Source organism: Melanotaenia boesemani, chromosome 23 (assembly GCF_017639745.1).
Source record: "Melanotaenia boesemani isolate fMelBoe1 chromosome 23, fMelBoe1.pri, whole genome shotgun sequence".
Classification (NCBI taxonomy): Eukaryota; Metazoa; Chordata; class Actinopteri; order Atheriniformes; family Melanotaeniidae; genus Melanotaenia; species Melanotaenia boesemani.
The window spans coordinates 14,991,395-15,008,853 of NC_055704.1; the positions used below are offsets into that span (position 1 = coordinate 14,991,395).

Consider the following 17,459-nt stretch of genomic DNA (forward strand, 5'->3'; position numbering starts at 1 on the left):
AAATCAGGAGTGTCCAAAGTTGGTCCTCGAGGGCTGCTGTCCTGCAGGTTTTCAGTGTTTCCTGCTTCAACACACCTGACTCAAATTAAATAGATCCAACAGCCTATTAAGTTTTGCACAATGACTTAGTAATTTGAGTCAGGTGGTTTTGGAGCGGGGACACATCGAAAACCTGCAGGATTGTGGCCCTCGAGGACCTGAGCTGGACACCCCTGCTTTAAATATTCCGTCTTTATAGTAAAAATCAATATTAGGCTAAGTCTAAACAGTGTGAAACCCTAATTAATGTGACTTGCGTGGCTTATTAGATTAATAGGTGAACTTTAGAAATGCCCAATTTAAACCAGCTCTGATATCAAGTGGGATATAGTTAAAGTAACTTTACATTAACGCTCCATGCATAACCTGAATGCCCGCAGCTTTAAACACAATTATGCATTATCCAAACACAGATTCATGTAGATTGTTTAGGATGGGGACAGATTTTCCGTAAGTTACACCAAATTATAATGCAATTAATCAGTCAGCTGTAGCTATTTATATCAATATCAACTCAGTCTTTAATATCTCATTCAATTAAAGCCAACTCTCTCAGCCAGACAGACACATTTTATCTAAGAAAGATTGTGGTATCTATCTCTGCAGCCTCCTCTCTCTTGCTGTGTGTGTGCCTGTATGTGTGTATAAGTGTATGTCAAGCTAGTAGAGAGGTATAAGCCTAATGGCAGTTGCATTCAAACATTTTTATTAGCTTTTCACATGCCTCTGCTGGGCTCCAGCCATCGTTTCAGAGCTATTCACTTTAGCACGACACACACACCCACTCTTACACACACACACACTTTCTCTTGCTGTACCTCTGTCAAGCAACCATACCCTCTAACACACAAACACACACACTCACAGGTCTCTAAGTGAGACAGGGCCGTGGGTAATTTGCTGTAGTGGAGCAGAGTGGCACCAAAAGCCTGCTGGGTAATTGAGAGGTTAGGGGACGGAGTGAAGCTGACTGCCCTCTGCGTTTCTGTGTGCACGAAAAAGTGTGTGTATGTGTGTGTAAGCACAGGCCCCTGCTCTCTCTCATTATGCTGCGGCTCCTGCCTGCCTGTCATTGTCTGAACGCAGCGCCCACAGAAAGCAACAGTAATGCACAGTGACACACTGCGTGTGTGCTTGCCTGACTGTATGCGTGTGTGATGTGCAGTGAGACATCATGTCCTCTGAAAAATAACAGTATCCTCACCCTGCTTGCTTATCTCCTACACATGTGTCCAAATGCAAACACATATAAACATGCACATTTATCATTCCACCAGTTGAACCTTGTATGCAGTCAGATGGCAAACACACTCAAACACCCCACCCCTCCTCCCACACTTATTTTCTTCCTCTGCACTGTTGCCCTTACACTCATCTTTACTGGGTGAACAACGTGTGTGTGCACGGCCACAGTCCAAAGGAAGTGCTTGTATATATAATTGGGCATTTTTTATACAATTATTAGACTACACTGTATAACATTTGCTCTAATAATATGTATAATACTGTAAACAGCAATCCAATTTTGGGAAAACATGGATAGAAATTTAAAGACACTCATTCTTTATAAAGGTTTGCTGTAATGTTAGCAAATCATCCAAAGGTTTCTCATTCATGGTTCTTTTATTTTTGTCAGTTTTAGCTTTGGTTGACACGACTGTGGTGTGGTTAAAAGCGTGTCCTCTCAGCCAGCCAAGACTCACAGCTGTCTGTGTTTACATGTGCCTGCTTGGGTTTCCTCCTACATCACAAAATATACAGTGTATGTTAGATTAACTGGTGAAACTATAGTGACCTTATAGGGGTAGATAGGTATGCATAATCTTCTGTGTGTTGGCATTGTGATGGACTGCCTCATGAAGTCGTGGTAGCTGCATAAATGCAAAGCATCATTTGATAATTGTAAAATAAAATATACATTAAGCAGATGGCAAAGCAGTTTATGCATATTACATGTATTAAGAGTTATTATATTTTTCCATATAAGTGGGTTTATTAACTAAGGTTTATTCTGTCCACAGTCCATATTTTAATGTGTGCCATTCATGTTTACCAGTAAATACACAATGACTGATAAACTGTTACCAGTATTGCTTTAGTTTAAAATATATAATGTAAAATAAAACTATACTTATATAATAATTATATAATATAATAGTTATGAGATGAAAATTTGTCTCCATTAAAACTCTCATTCTAAAATAATGTAGTGATACCAGCCATACAGACAAATGGGACTACAATACACCAGGATACTCTCACTCGTCTCTCACTTAACACAGTGGAATTTTGTACAGTTTTTATTTTATTTTTTTATTATATGAAAATATTCTGGAAACTGCGGCAGAGAATGGGATGCAAATTTCAGATGTGACAGACATCACTCATTTTCACCAAATCAAGATACATTCATGTGCATGGCAAGATTCTCTGTTGTACTACAGATATTGTGAGAAAAATGTTCCACTAACTTGTCCTTACTGTGGACTTACGCAGAATTGTTTTATCACAGTTTATTTATTCATCCATGCCTTTTTTTTCTTCCCATCTCCTCTTCTACCTCTGTTGCTGTGGTTGAGATCAATACAGTCTTCTTTCCTCAATAACTGTCACTCACAATTTCTTCAGACAAACCCTTGGATTATGCATGCATGAAGAGTTTGAATACAGCCTGGCCTGGTTGGGATGTAATCCCCTGTGACAACCATATGTAGCCGGTTGTAGGGTTGTTCCCTGTGACCTGCAGCAGGACAAAACTGGGTATAATAATGTAGGGTTAGATTTCGAGCTTTTGCGAACAATTTGCCCCCCTTATATGTGAAAGTATTACAGCAGAGCACAAGGCATGTACAAACAAAATTTAACTTTCACCTAATAAACCAAGTGGTAAATAAGGAATTCTGTTAACTAAGTAGATGGTTCAGAGTTTGTGGCATCATTAGGCTAGAGGTTTGTTAATAAACTTGATTAGATAAATTTTTATATGTAGTCTAGGCACTCGTAAACAGTTTTATAGATGCAGGACGGAGAGTTTTTCTTTTCCTTCTTTCAGCCTCAAATGATATTTTTTTGTAGCTTTTTAAAAGTCAACCAAACAGAATTCTAATACTTTCAACTCAACTCTTTGCAAAAGGAAAAGCAGAAAGTTTACTATGCTTTCTATTTCACATTACTTACATTCACTATGTGAGACAAGACCCCAATTGATTGATATATGTATGTGGATTTGTCAAGTAACCCTTGATCATTATGACAAGGTCTTCTGAACTCATTAAAAGGCAGACCCATAGAGCAAAATATATCAACAGTCTTAGATTATTAAGACATTTTTTTAAATTCATTTTTCTTTTCACCAGCCTAAATTTAAATTTGTGGCCTCTTTGTCTTCATTAGTTTTACATATGTGATGCCAACAGCTCACTTTCAATCTCTTTCTTTCCTCTGTTCTCTCGCTGCTTCTCCTTTGCTCTCTTTACCCTAATTGACACTGACATCAAATCAATAATTTCACTTTTTTTGTCCTTTTGTCAGTTTATGGTTCCTTGCTCAGATGGCATTGGCTGAATGAGGGAGAACTATTAAAATTGATGGAGTGTCCCTTGTTACTAAGAGAAAAGCGAATGAAAGTGGGGGAAAAAGAAGAAAATAAAAATAGGAATACAGGCTGAGAGGACAGCAATAAAAGACACTAGGAGAGAAACAGATAAGTGTCTCAGCTATATTGTCTGAAGTGTTTGTGCTAAGTGTGTGGCCTCCATACAGAGACAAATACAAATATATAAATATATTACTCACACATACATGTCTAAAGGCCTTTATATATCTATGTGGATGTATCAGAGCTGGCTCTCTCCTCTTGGCCATGAAGCCCACATTTTTATGTTTTCATGCAGTGTTTTTGCAGCAATGTAATCTGTTGAAGTGTATTAGGTGAACCACGTCAGAGCAGATGGTTAGAAAAGGCTTTTTCCCTCTTCCTCAACCAAGTCCTCTTCAGTTGGAAGATTTAGCTTACTGCATGTGATTGTAATTTTTTTTCTCAAGTTAGCAAGAAAGCTCAAAGATTTCACTGTTATTTCCATTTCATTTACTGATTATTCACATTGCAAGAGCAGTTAAACACCTCAGATAACTTACCACAGTGCTCCAAAAACTGATCTAAGCAAAGTAGATTGAATGTTACAGAATGTAAAATGAGATGTGTTAGGATCAGAAAAGCCAGTCAGAAGCCAATAAATAAACTTTAAGTGATAAATTTAAACAGCCAGGCCACACAAAGACATGTTAGGTGTAAAGAACAGTGAAACCTGTAGCACTGATCCTAAAACTCCTATTAATTTTGCATATAAACTAATGAAAAATGTTATAAACCTAATTTTAAGGGTTTGATCAATAATTATAATACAGTAATGTATAAAACTATACTGAAATGTAATAAACAAGGATAATGATGTTGGCTAATAAAATGTCCTGGTTGATCATACTGTTACATTTTCACTAGAATCTTATTACATTACAGGAAATATGATAAAATAGTTATTTTCTCTAATTATCCTAAAATAATTAGGCTGTGTAGGAGAAATGTGACAGGATTATTCACAATGCAAAGTGGTGCTAACTCTGCTTTATTAGGAAATAAATTACTGAGGATGTAAGAATTATTAAGTAATTATGTTAAAGCAGGGGTTTTCAGGGTTTTATTGTAAGGCCTGGCTTACAAATTAACAATTAGAGCTCTGCGATCATTATCCACTGGGCTGCAGTGCTGAGTTTAAAGTCACCCTCACACCGACACAGGTGATTGTCTTTATTGTAGTTACTAATACTTGTAAATAGTGTGCTAGATTTCAAAAATTGTATTTATTAACTAAAGTATAAGTGATTTATCACTGTGCTTCACTTGAATAAATTTCTATTGTCTATCGAAGTTTATAAATATTAAGGTAAGTAAATATTAATAACTGTCCAAAGACACTTATTAATAATGGCTAATAATTAGACTTGCTCCTACCCAAACCCAACATATGTTAACACCTCTGTCTGTGAATGAAAGCACACCCTTCTCTAAAAATGAAAGTTATGTTAGAAAACTTGTGTAAAGGTTTAGGAAAAGGATACGGTTGAAATTTGGTGTCAAGCTCCTCTTGCATCAACTTAGTGTATACGTTTTCTCAAGTTTGCATTGGAGTGATTAGAGAAATCCTGATCTGGGGCCTGCAGGTGTATGCTCGGGTAGTGGAGGGAGCTGAAATAAAGCATGCAGCATATTGTGTTGAGAAGCCGCAGGAGCAATTATGAGACAGAGAGCAACACATGAACCTTTAATCTTAAATACCTCGATTCGATTGGCATGTTTAATATGTGGCATGTGGAGTGTGAAGCAGATCACCTGGGAAGCAGAAGCAGCTTGAGTTGTCTAAACTAGCCAACAGATGTTTATTTTGAATAACATGAGAGTAAAACTGAATGTTTTGTTGTTTTGAAAACATTTTATCTTACTTACTTACTTAAAATTGTTTTAAATTATGACATCTTCTGACCCTGAGCTTTATGAGCAGTGTTATATCAAGGCTTTTTCCCTCACTTTGATGCCTTCACTTAGTGGTCTGCATGAGAAAATCATTGCCATTTTGAAGCAGTTCATTTTACCTGCCTTATTATATCAAATAGAAATTAACAGAAGGATTGATAGAATTTTAAGATGTGCAGCTGAGAATATCAGTAACTTGTTTTTCTTTGCTAATATAAATTTCTAATATAGCTCTGTTACAATAAACCTCTCTGGCACATGAACACAAAATGAAAGTTTGTATTAAACAGATTATTTATTCTGTTGATTGTAGTTCACTCGAATGGCAGAGCATCTGAAAAGTAGCATTTCTTTTACAGTCCAGACAGAATAGTTCCTCTTGCACAATCATATTGCTAAAAAAAATAGTACAATTATCACTCTAACTGTAAAACTGACATGATGTGGCAGTATCTGCTGTATTCCTGACAGTGAATGGGGAAGTTTGTTAACAAAAGACATGCCACAGCTACAGAGTATTGCCTCAAACAGACACAACCCACATAAATGCAGATGGGCTACATGGACACACATTTACAAACGCATAAAGGCAAAAAGAGAAGCATGCTGACCACAAATAAAAGGAAGTTGCTGTGTAAGATGATCATAAGAAATGTATACAAATGAAATCACACATATTAGCTTTTAGATCTAGAATGTATTTCTTGCAAGGAGACACAAGCAGAAACAGGCATCTAACTGAGTGCAGGGAAAGGAAATGCTTGGGGTCATGATGGGTGGCTGTACAGGTTTTATTTTTTAAGTTCATGTTGAATCTCATGAAAATCTTTTTTTTTTCTTCAATTTCATGAAATTACCATTTTACTGTAAAATAGGCATTATACTTTATTTTTCAATAAATCATGATTTAGCGGCATTCAAAATATTCAGTCAATATTCATAGCTCCTGGTCTAGTGCCACAACAGAAATATTAAAGAAAATGCAAATATTACAGAAGCCAACAGCATGCATAGTACTCCAATGTAATTATTGGACTAATGTTAAAAGCATGCATAGACAACTAAACTGGTTACACGTTAAAGACAGACTTCTATATTCGTTATATTAGAAATATCATTGTAACAAAGACCATTTCTAATTCACAAGAATTTGGAATTTAGTGCAACACACTTATTCTACTAGACATGAGGCTGTTAATTGTATTTTACCACTAGTAAAAATCTAACGCCATCATACAGACTTTGTCTACAGAGAAATTCGTAAGTGGAGTTTACTACCAAAATTAATCTCACAAGCAAATAGTATAATTCAGTTTAAATTATCACTAAAACAGTATTTACTGAAACATTTATGAAATTATGATATTAATGCTTAGTATGTATATGATATAATTGGCATAATGAAAATTAGTAAATAATAAGTTAAAGATATAGGGACTTTTTATTATATCAATTAGTAATGTATCGTATGTGGAAAATACATAATTGGATTTTTTTTTTTTTTTTTACTTTAAATGAATTACTGTACTGAAATTTAGTAATTTTAAGTACTGATAGTAGCATTTTTGGATTTGATGGAGTAATGGTAATTATTGTTTTGTGTGTGTGTGTGTGTGTGTTTGGCATAGACACATTATGGGTGTTCGTATTTCACATCAGTGTAATTTTTGTGAATAGATATTGAGCTGGACCCCAGAAAGAATAGCTCCACCGGACGAACAATAAACATCTTTCAAAATTTGCCCAGTTGTCTGAATATATTGTTTGTTGTATTTTAGAAAATCTTAGGTTATAATCAAGCCTGACAACTTAAACACATTTTCTTGGCAAAATGTCCAAACTTACACATACTTACACGGACTAAAGTCTGCCGCCTTTGGTTCTGATTAAGCTGGTGTGAATGCAGGCTGGTTCACTAGAAAGCCCCAAAGCATCTGATACCCCAAAACAGTGTCAGTGCCAGAACCAAAACAGTGTTTGTCTTAAAACACTTGCAGCTATTCTGTTGGGCAAGTGAAAGCAAATGTGTGTCTTTATCTTACGTTATTGTTAACAGTCCATGATGCATTACACCAAGTCTGTCTACTTGTTTCATGAACCATTGACCAGTCACAATCTGATGTGCTCATGCCATGGCATACAATCTTAATTACAATGCAATTAAATGAGAAGCAATTAGTAGCCTAAAGTTAACACCTGATAGTAAGGTGTGCACAATTACTAACCAATATCATTGCCTTAAGTAAAACGAGGCAATAAAGATAAAACTTCAACTGACAAGTGCCTCTAAGATATACTTGAAATTGATACAAGCAAGGCATTTGCAAATGGTCTACATCAGAGGACACTAACAAGCGGACCTTGGTCTGGATCTGGACCCAGAACCTATCCCACATGGACCCGGACCCAGAGTTAAAATATTAAATCTGATCGGGTGCTTTCATTTTAACTGGTGCAACTTTTACAGTGTTTATGGTAGTGGTCAGGAAACACACAGACCAGAACCCTCGATATACTCAGAGTCGCGACACTCTCATTGACTCCCATGTACAAAAAATGGCGGCGCACTTCTGGGTTACTGGAGACCTTCAGTAGTTCCATACACTGGATCAGACTGCGGTTATCACCAATTCATGCCATTGCTTTCCATGTATCATGCACCAATAACTGACTAAAAATCACCTAAATTTGATTCCTAATTAACTTATACTTCAATGTTTACCTGTGCATCTCCATTCACTCACTATCACTGTTTTATCTAACCTCTTTACACTTGCATTACTTTTTCACACATACTTGTTCACCCATTTGGTAACACTCATTGATATTAGCTCATGCTAATGTTCTACATTTATGTTCTGTAGCTAATTTAGCCATTACTGTACTAAAAAATCTTTATTCAGGAGCAGCAGGCAGGAACACTGACATCCATCAGTTTGTCATTTTTCCTTCCCCATGGTTTATTTTTATCATTTCATTACGCCTGATTGTCTTATGTCTTTAAAAAGTTTTTTTTTTTTTAAGGTTTCACTTGTTTTCTTGTCCTGTCGGTGCCAGTCCCACCAGTAGGTCAAGTGAGTTTTTAGTTAAACCAAGTTGTTACTCAGTGAGATATTTCCTTTTACATTACAAAGCAAAGCAAATTTATTTGTACAGCACAATTCAACAACATGGTGATTCAAAGGCCTTTACAAAGACATTAAAAACATAAGAATATATGAAGCAAGTCAAAAAAAGATAAAAAGGGAAGAACATAAACTTAGCATGATCAAGTCCAGCTTAAGAGAGGCAGTGCAGATTTGGACTTTTAAATACAAACCATTGAAATGCAGCTGAGGGATACAGTACTGTGTGAAAGGGATCTTGGGTGTTGTCTGCATTGTGTCTTTGACTTTAAGTACTGTCCATACTGCTGCGACATTACATGCTACCACACGGCTGGCTTTAATAGATGAAAGTTAGCCATAACAACCTAATCATTTAACCTTGAAGACCATCATGTCTGATCTTTAATAAATGCTAGCTTGTTGGTTGAGATGGATATTTCCCTCCAACAATGTATGAAATTATTGTGCTGGTTACACTTAATCTATTGCCAAACATGACTTGATCATCACTAAAATCAACATTAACATAATAATGCATTCAGTGACAAACGTGTATGTACAGCAATAATATGTTTATTTAGTTTTCACCCTCAGTAATCCGATCACTGCTGTCTGTTCTGTAGTAGAGTCTGGCAGCGCGGGGTTTCTTTGAAACAATTGGAGGCTCCATGACCCACGTGACCGCTCTTACAACGAAGTCAACGGATGTCGCAACTCTGAGTATATCGAGGGCTCTGACGCAGACCAATTGCACGTGAGGTAAGCCACCCCATGTGGTTCATTCAGCCAATCAGTGTCTGAGGCTCCCAGCAAACTACCTGTAGATAAGAAATCAAGTCAGGGATAAAGACGACTGCGCCGGAGACAGGCAGCAGAGATGCCTGTTATCAGCGACTTTAGGCTGGTTTTTCTTTTAAGTCTCTTGCAAATATTGTCAGTTGTGGGGTTTTGGACTTGTTTTTTTTTTTTTTTTTTTTAGTGGAGTTGCTTATTTGGGCTGGCCCTGCTCCTGTTATGAAACCCCTCTGATTCTCTCACAGCTGTCCACAATATTGGATATTCTTTTAGAAGAGTCCAGACTATAAGAGGGATCATCTAGGTCACAATTTCTGATCGCCATCAGAATGTGTACCTGCACTATAATAAAGTCAGACTTAAATACAAGTTTTCAAGACTTCACTCGTTTTCAAAGATGTACTTGCACAGAAATGAATGCTAGAGCATTCACATAGAAAGGAGCAGGGAAGAGTACTGGAGGGCCCATCATGCAGCCCTTCAAAAAACCTTATCTGTGAGGCACAAATCAGTTTCAGACTGTATTTAAGTACATATATATATATATATATATATATATATATGTAGACACACACACACATTATTATAGCTTATGATCTCCCAGACCTTGGCTCCAAAAGTTTTTATCTAACTGGACCGCTTTAAATTTTAGTTGAATACCCCTGGTCTTCCTGGTTGCATAAAAACACCATAAAAAAAGGCCCAGAGCATTATAATCGCCACCATTTTTCTCAAATACAGTCTCCATGAAGTGACCAAAAATTGTCAGTTGGGAAAGGCTGCCAGCTAAAACAAAACCAAAAGTTTAGTAGGCATCAGCAGTATTAACCTCAAATTTGTAATGTGTGAGGGCAATGATGAACTAAGTTTAACATACAAGTGAAATAAAAATCACAATCAGAAAATATTCGCACCATGATACATGCTGCTTGAAATGAAACACAAGAAACCATAACACCCACAATAAAAGAAAATCCAACAAGACAAACACAATAGTCCCTGATTAAGATCTAATGTGATTTCACACTACTTGGCTTGGCACAGAAATTTAATTTATTGCCGCTGGACTTGGAGAAATATCTATGGTGGGCACAGCGGTGGAAAAATGGGTGGGGAGAGTGTGGGAGGAGGGGGAGAAAGAACAGGGTGGGTGTGTTTGGGGGAGGTGTTTGCTACACTGAGATCAGACTGGGTGGGAGGGGGGGTGTGCAGATTATTGGAGCTGAGGCGAGTCCTGTCAAGAACAGTATCAGCACAAGTGTAGGGCTCTGTGTTTATGCTGTCGCTCTGTCTGGAGAAATTAGTCATATCCCTTTCTGGAGACTGGGAAGCAACGAGACAGATGGAGAGAGCAGAAAAAGGAGAGTGTGTGTGTGTGTGTGTGTGAGAGAGAGAGAGAGAGAGAGTCTACTACACTAAGCATGGCTTTGGTTTTGGATTGAGCAACACAAGATGATGAAATTTAATTGCTCTGCCTTTTCATGTGCTGTCCAGGTCAGATCCACACACACAGACCAAACACACTGTACATACATGTATGTAAGCACACATGGATACACAGACACATTGTTGGATTTGGGAGTGCTCCCACACACTCACACTCTTGTTGCAAATTCATAGGCCAGACAACAGCCAGTGGGAATTCTGTGCCCAGTGAAATCAATATAAATGTACACAGTTACAGACACATGGGACAAGAGTATAGAGTGTGTGTGTGTGTCTACACGTATGCGTGTGCCACTGGTTGATCCAGGGAAAATGGCTTTTGTTGAGTCCCCTGTGCTATGTAACATTACAGAGTAATTACAGAGTGTGTGCTTTGTTTAGGGGATGTCTAATTATGCTGTTTGGGTAGTGCAGGGCCCTGGGGTGTCCCTGTGTGTGTGTCTATTTGTGAGTATCTGTGAGAAGATGCTAATTGTGGAGGTGGTGTTATGGTGCGACAATCATCAGACAGGCAGAGAATAAGAGATCAAGCTAGAGGGGGGACAAATCTGAGAGATGCACTTTGGCCTTTCTCCTATTTTTTCACACCTATCTGCCCATAACTTTTTGTCTGTCATAAAAGCTGTCTGCTTCTTTCAAAGATGACTGCATTCATTGTCATTCTCTTAAGATTGGTTTGAGATACCTTTTGTCTATCCTTTTTGTTTAAAAAATTTGTTTTATTTGCTAGTCTTTTCTATTCTCATAGCAAGGTAGCCAACTTATTATTAGCAACATTAACTTCATACTGAAAGATGACCAATGCATGCATTAGATCCGAGCCACTGGCAAAGAGGTTTTAGGTGTTTACCTGCCTCAACACACTTGACTGAAATTAGTGGCTCTACAAGAAAGTCAAATGCTGCTAAATCACAATGGAAACTGTCTATGCATATTTTAGTTGTTTTTTTTTTATGTTATAATGTTATTTTATGTTATGATGTTCTATCCCTTTTCCCAGAAATAAGCTCTAATGACAAACTATTAGCTTTTCAAATTTTCTTAGAGTAAATAATAGTTTTTATTATAACACACATTTTGCCCTTGGAAATGGTTCTGTCGGATTTAACAAGAAAACACCCCTTTTGAAATGGTGGATATATTTGTTGGCATGCTTGGAATCAGTGTTCTGTGGAAAGAGACACTTTGAGCTTAATCTTAAACTTAATTTTTCAGATGGACCTAATATTGTCTTCAGGTCCTCTTAATGTTGACTTGACTGTGTAATCAGTCACAGCAGACTGCTTGAGTCCTCAATGCTTTCTGTTTTTGTTTTTCACACCTGCCATGTGTCCCTGTGATGTTGACCTGATTCTGATTCTTTTAGAAAAACTAATATAAATTGGATTTCATGAGAACTTCATTAATGAAGATAACTGTGACCCCAGATTTGAGAGCATTGAATAGGAAATATCCCACGGATTGTTTCAGAAATGGATTTTAATTACTTGCATATACCACGGAGGCGATTATCCCAATTTTACTGACGTGAAAGTAAAGTATACTTTTGTAAAGTTACAGTTTTTTGTTTTTTCTTTTGACATTGGCTATTCAAAGTTTCTTACATGACTGTGACTGAGGCAGTAAAGAGCAGGTGGTGCAGGGAAAATTAATTAAGGAAAAAACTGCATTAAGAGTGGAAGACTGTAACAGAGTACTGAGTGAATTTAACAAATGGAGGAGTACTGCCTCCATCCTTGCAAAAGGATTGCATTGATCTTGTGGTCGAGGATATTGTTTTCTCATCCTCTTTAGATGGTTAGTCCTCTGTATGAACTTCATCATGTAGAGGACTAAACAGAAAGGACACTAATTTAGATGTTTGTTTTGAGTGTCCTAGAGAGGAGGACATAATGGCAGTATGATGTTTATCGAATGATTTACCTTCTGTAAAATGTTTGTGTTCGCTTAAAGGTCTGAACAAGGTCTCAGTTCTCTGTATCTGGTGTTCCTATTGAAATCCATTAGCAATGCATCCTTCCTACTCTGCCTCAAAAAGACAGCACAGAAAATGTCTCATTCTTCTTTGTTTATAGAGTTCTAATTACCTGGGTTGGTTTAGACTTGTCAAAGAAAAGTACTGATTTTGTATTTCAAAATGAACCATTGGTTTGAATAGCTGTTGGCCAGTGCTAAGAAGGGGTCAAGGTACTGAGATGTGTCCTTGTCTATACAACAATACCGTACCCTTGTGTCACTGATGCATAATTGCTAAGCACATTTGTTCCACTAAGTTGTAGTTCAGGATGGCATTTTTGGACCCAATAGTGCATTGTTAGCCTTCATTTCATATAATGTGCTCCTGGGTATTAATTTCTCCAGAATATAATTAAATAGATTTTTTTATTGTTTACATTATCATTTATAGAGTACAGCATTATAGCTATAATCCATTTAAAATGAATGAAAAATAAATTAAATAGCTCTGGCAATGTTGTTCTTCACAGTTGCCGTTGAATTGAAAATGAGTAGTCTATGGAACAATGCAATTGTTTGGGACTGGTGAATTTTACCTAAAAAAATATTATATGTAATTTAATTTCACATTTATAGACTCAGTTGTTTGAATATATAATGGTCTGCTAGGCTTTGAGAAATCTTTACTCTTCACTACTAAATGAAGCCCATCTTTCCTCTTTGACCTTTACCATTTATTAACTGCACACGTTTATTTCCCTTCTTGCAACAACCAAATGCCTTATATTTTACATCCCCATGTGAAATATAAAGCTGATTGTCAACTGTTTATTTATAGTTTGTGTGTATTGTCAGTGTGAGTGTGCCATAATTAACATGATTAAGTTGTGAAGAGGTATATTGTGCTTACTGGCTTCTCTGGTATTACTCTTTCCAGTAAGGGGGTCCAGTACTCCATACTCCTAGAGTACCCGTACTGGACACGGTCTAATGCCTTCTCCTGGTCCACAAAACACATACAGACTGGTTGGTCAAACTCCCATGCCCCCTCCAAGACCCTGTTGAGGGTGTAGAGCTGGTACACTCTTCCATGACTGGAACAAAAACCAAACTGCTGCTCCTCAGTCTGAGGTTGAATTATCCGACAGTCCCTCCACAATGTCCCAAGTCGAGGTCACCAGCTTCCCATCCACGCTGTACACTGTGTTAATGGCGCATTGCTTCCCACTCCTGGGCCACCAGATGTTGGACCAGAATCTCCTCAAAGCCATTCTCCATGACCTCTCTGAAGTACTCCCATGTCTGAGTTTTTTCCTCACTGACCGCATTCAGCTTAGCTTGTCCAATACACATCAGCTGCCTCCAGAGTCCTAGAGACCAAAAAAAGCCCTATAGGATTCCTTCAGCTCGCAAGCATCCCTCACTGCACTTGTGAAGACTCTACGTGTAAAGCCTTAACATGGTGATTGTTATGGACGAGCACAGAAGTCTAGTAATGAAACACCACTCAGATTCAGATCAGGAGGGCTGTTCCTCCCAGTCACGCCCCTCCAGATCACACTGTCTACAAACCATTTCACTGGTTTTGGCCGCATGAGCAGTGAAATCCCCCAGAGGCCCAGTTACCATGTGCCCCACCCTAAGGCCTGGCTTTAAAGGGGAGCCCCGATGACCCTTGTCCAGGCAAGGGGAACCTTCAACCAATGTTTTGCATCATTGGGATTAATGAGCCACACTTGGTCTATTCCAACCCCTAGAGACCTGTTTGCCATGAGTGACCCTACCCAGGGGCATAAAGTCCCCGACAGCATAGCTTCTAGGATCTTTGGGACACATAAAGTCCCTCCACCGCGGTAAGGTGGTGGCTTAGGGAGGGATTACTTGTACATCTGAAGTTGGCGTGGTTTTGCCTGGGGCGGTCAGGTTCCGTCGAGTTCCTGGACGGGGCTCTGCCGGGCGGGGGTAGGTGGCCCTTGGACCTGTGGGGTGCGCTGCAGCTCCCGGTGCCCACTGGGCCTGCTCACCATCACCCTGGGCTGCTCGGTGCCCTTGCCCCGTCGTGCCGGGGGGCTCCGGTCTGGGGGCCCCTCTGCTCTGGGCTAAGTGGGGCTGCTGCTCTCTCTGCTTTGGCTGTCCTGGGCTCTGTTCTCTGTGGACCTGCTGGGCCTTCGGGGCCTTGGGCTCCCCCCTGTCTCCCCCTGATGCTTCGGGGTGTGGCATGGTTGTGGCCCCCTTGCAAGCACACATTTCATTTTTGGTACATGCTCACAAGCGTGCTCGTCTCTCCATCTGCTTCCAACTAGATGTTGCTAATGTTTGTGTGATGGTACATCTCTCTACAGGTATGTTTGATGACTGTTGTACTTTTCCATATCATCATTATCCTATTTTCTTTACATATCATGTAGTACTGTGGTAGTTTATTGTTTTTGTGAATACTGATGTGATTTAGGCAGCCTAGACAACTTTTATTTCCACATTTAAATTCTGTCCTTTTTCTCTTTTTCTCTCTTCCTCTGTCTCCCTGTTAGGTTCGGCACTGAAATATTAAGACTAAAGAAAATAAGATTATAATAAAAATATTCCAAACATCAAGGGCAGCCATTTATATAACATGTCTGCCTTGGTTGAGCAAATCTGTCTGGCAAAATGTGGCACACAGACCGCCGTTCTGTATGTTAGGATGCTGGAAAGGACAGGGTTAAAAAAAACAAAACAAAATAAATTAAAGATATGCATCACCTGCTCATCCTCTATTATCTCTGTTCATGGTTGAGCTTAAGATGAAGCTGTAATAAATATTGGACTATTTGAAATATTAAATATTAGAATATTTGAATCAGTGAAAGATCATGTACATAATTAATATACTGGTCTTGCAAATGTAGTCATAATCCATAGTTAACACTACAAATTGTGTAACTGGAAAGACTTTGAAGTGACCTCAGTTCTTTATCCACAAGAGCATGAGAACGTACAACACGCTATATTGCATGCTGGAATGGGTGCACCATCTTGTAAGGATTGCTCTACCATTACCTTCAAATACAGTTGTTTGGCAAGTTTCTTAATTATGTGGCTAACATAGTCTAGATCTAGTTGAAAAGTGACCAAACACATAAAAGAAAGGAAGAAAGAAAACTGGTATCAGGATCTCTGATTTCACCTCCTAATTTCCATTGTTTTGTCTGCAGCTGTAGCCGTTTTCAGTGTAAGGTAACTAGTGCACAGCTAATTAGCATGTCACCAAAGCTATTTTATCGGTATGTCATTTCTAAAATAAATTTCTTCCATGAAAAGAACAGTTGCAACTGATCCTGAATTAGTGGTTGCTAGCTGGTTCCATTAGATGGCAATATGTTTCAGGAGTGACGGTAGCCCAGGCATGTTGCAATAAGTGTCTTTCAGACAGAAATTACTGCAAATCATCATGGAACAGAGTTAGTGTTTAGTATTGTATGCTTACTTTATAAATTTCTTTCAGATTCACCAAAGTAGTAAGATAATAAAGTAGTCTGGAGTTGCTAGAATTAAGAGCTTTGTTAGTTTTATTACATTTTATTAAAGTACTATTTTTGTGTAAAAATCAAGTCCATCAGTTTGACTTTGTAAAGTTCACCTTATACTTTATGTTGCCAGTTTCTTCTGATGTGAGAGATTTAGTCTAATTTGTTGTCTCATAATGATCTGTCTGATCAGTACTGTTTTCTTTGAGAGTACGATTCCTGTTCACACAAATGTTTCAATAGAGGGGATCACAAAACGCTGTATAACTGAAAACGCGAGATGTCTTCTCTTTAACACCTGCCCTGTAAGGGGGTTCAGTCAATGAGTTTGTAACTAGTTTCAATGCTAAAATGTTAAATATTATGGATGCTACTCCTCCTATTAAGTTGAAGATTGTCTCTGGAAGGAAAAAGTCTCCATGGAGAAATTACACATCAATGAAAAATAAAAAAAAGCATCATAAAAAGAAACTTCACTCTTATAAAACTGAAGAATGCAAGGAAGTCGTATTTCTCTGACATTATTAGTAAAAGCTGACCTCAGGCCTTATTCACTGCTGTCAACAGGTTAACAAAATCCTCCTGTGTTTGTAGCACCTGAACTTTATTCCACCAAGGCCTGCAATGACTTTGCCAAATTCTTCACAGACAAAATCCAGAATATCAGAGAAGCAGTTGGTTCATCAACATCAGGTTCAGGGAATATATTGTGTCCTTGAAAACCAGTTTAAACACTTTGATAGTTTTATCCTATTGACAGCAAATATCTGGTGGACATCTTACATCTGCTGAACGCTTCCTCCTTGCTGTTTGTACATCCTGCCCACAGGTTTTTTCAAAAAGGTCTCAAACACTCTGAAGCGAAGTCTGTTACAGATTGTTAACTGTCTTTAATTTAAATTTCTGCTGCTGGTCCATAAAGCTCTGAATAGTTTAGAATGACCCAGTATGAACCTACCATAACCCTCTGGTCATCTGGATTTGGTTTCTTATCATTTCCTAGAGTCAGAACCAGACATGGAGAAGCTGCATTCAGTTTCTATGCTCCACATGTCTGGAAAAAAAAACTCCCAGAAAGCC

At 38.2% G+C, this 17,459-nt stretch overlaps 1 protein-coding gene across 9 annotated transcripts in view; it reads left to right on the plus strand.

Moving 5' to 3' along the window:
• sox5 (SRY-box transcription factor 5) overlaps window positions 1-17,459 on the plus strand; it is a 285,484-nt gene that overhangs the window by 86,726 nt on the left and 181,299 nt on the right. The window contains exon 1 of one of the 9 annotated variants that reach the window (XM_041977284.1): window positions 9,337-9,435. The exons of the other annotated variants lie outside the window; for them this stretch is intronic. The gene's annotated coding sequence lies outside the window, so the exon portion shown is untranslated. Of the gene's footprint in view, window positions 1-9,336; window positions 9,436-17,459 lie in introns of those variants that run through there. 9 annotated transcript variants of the gene reach the window in all.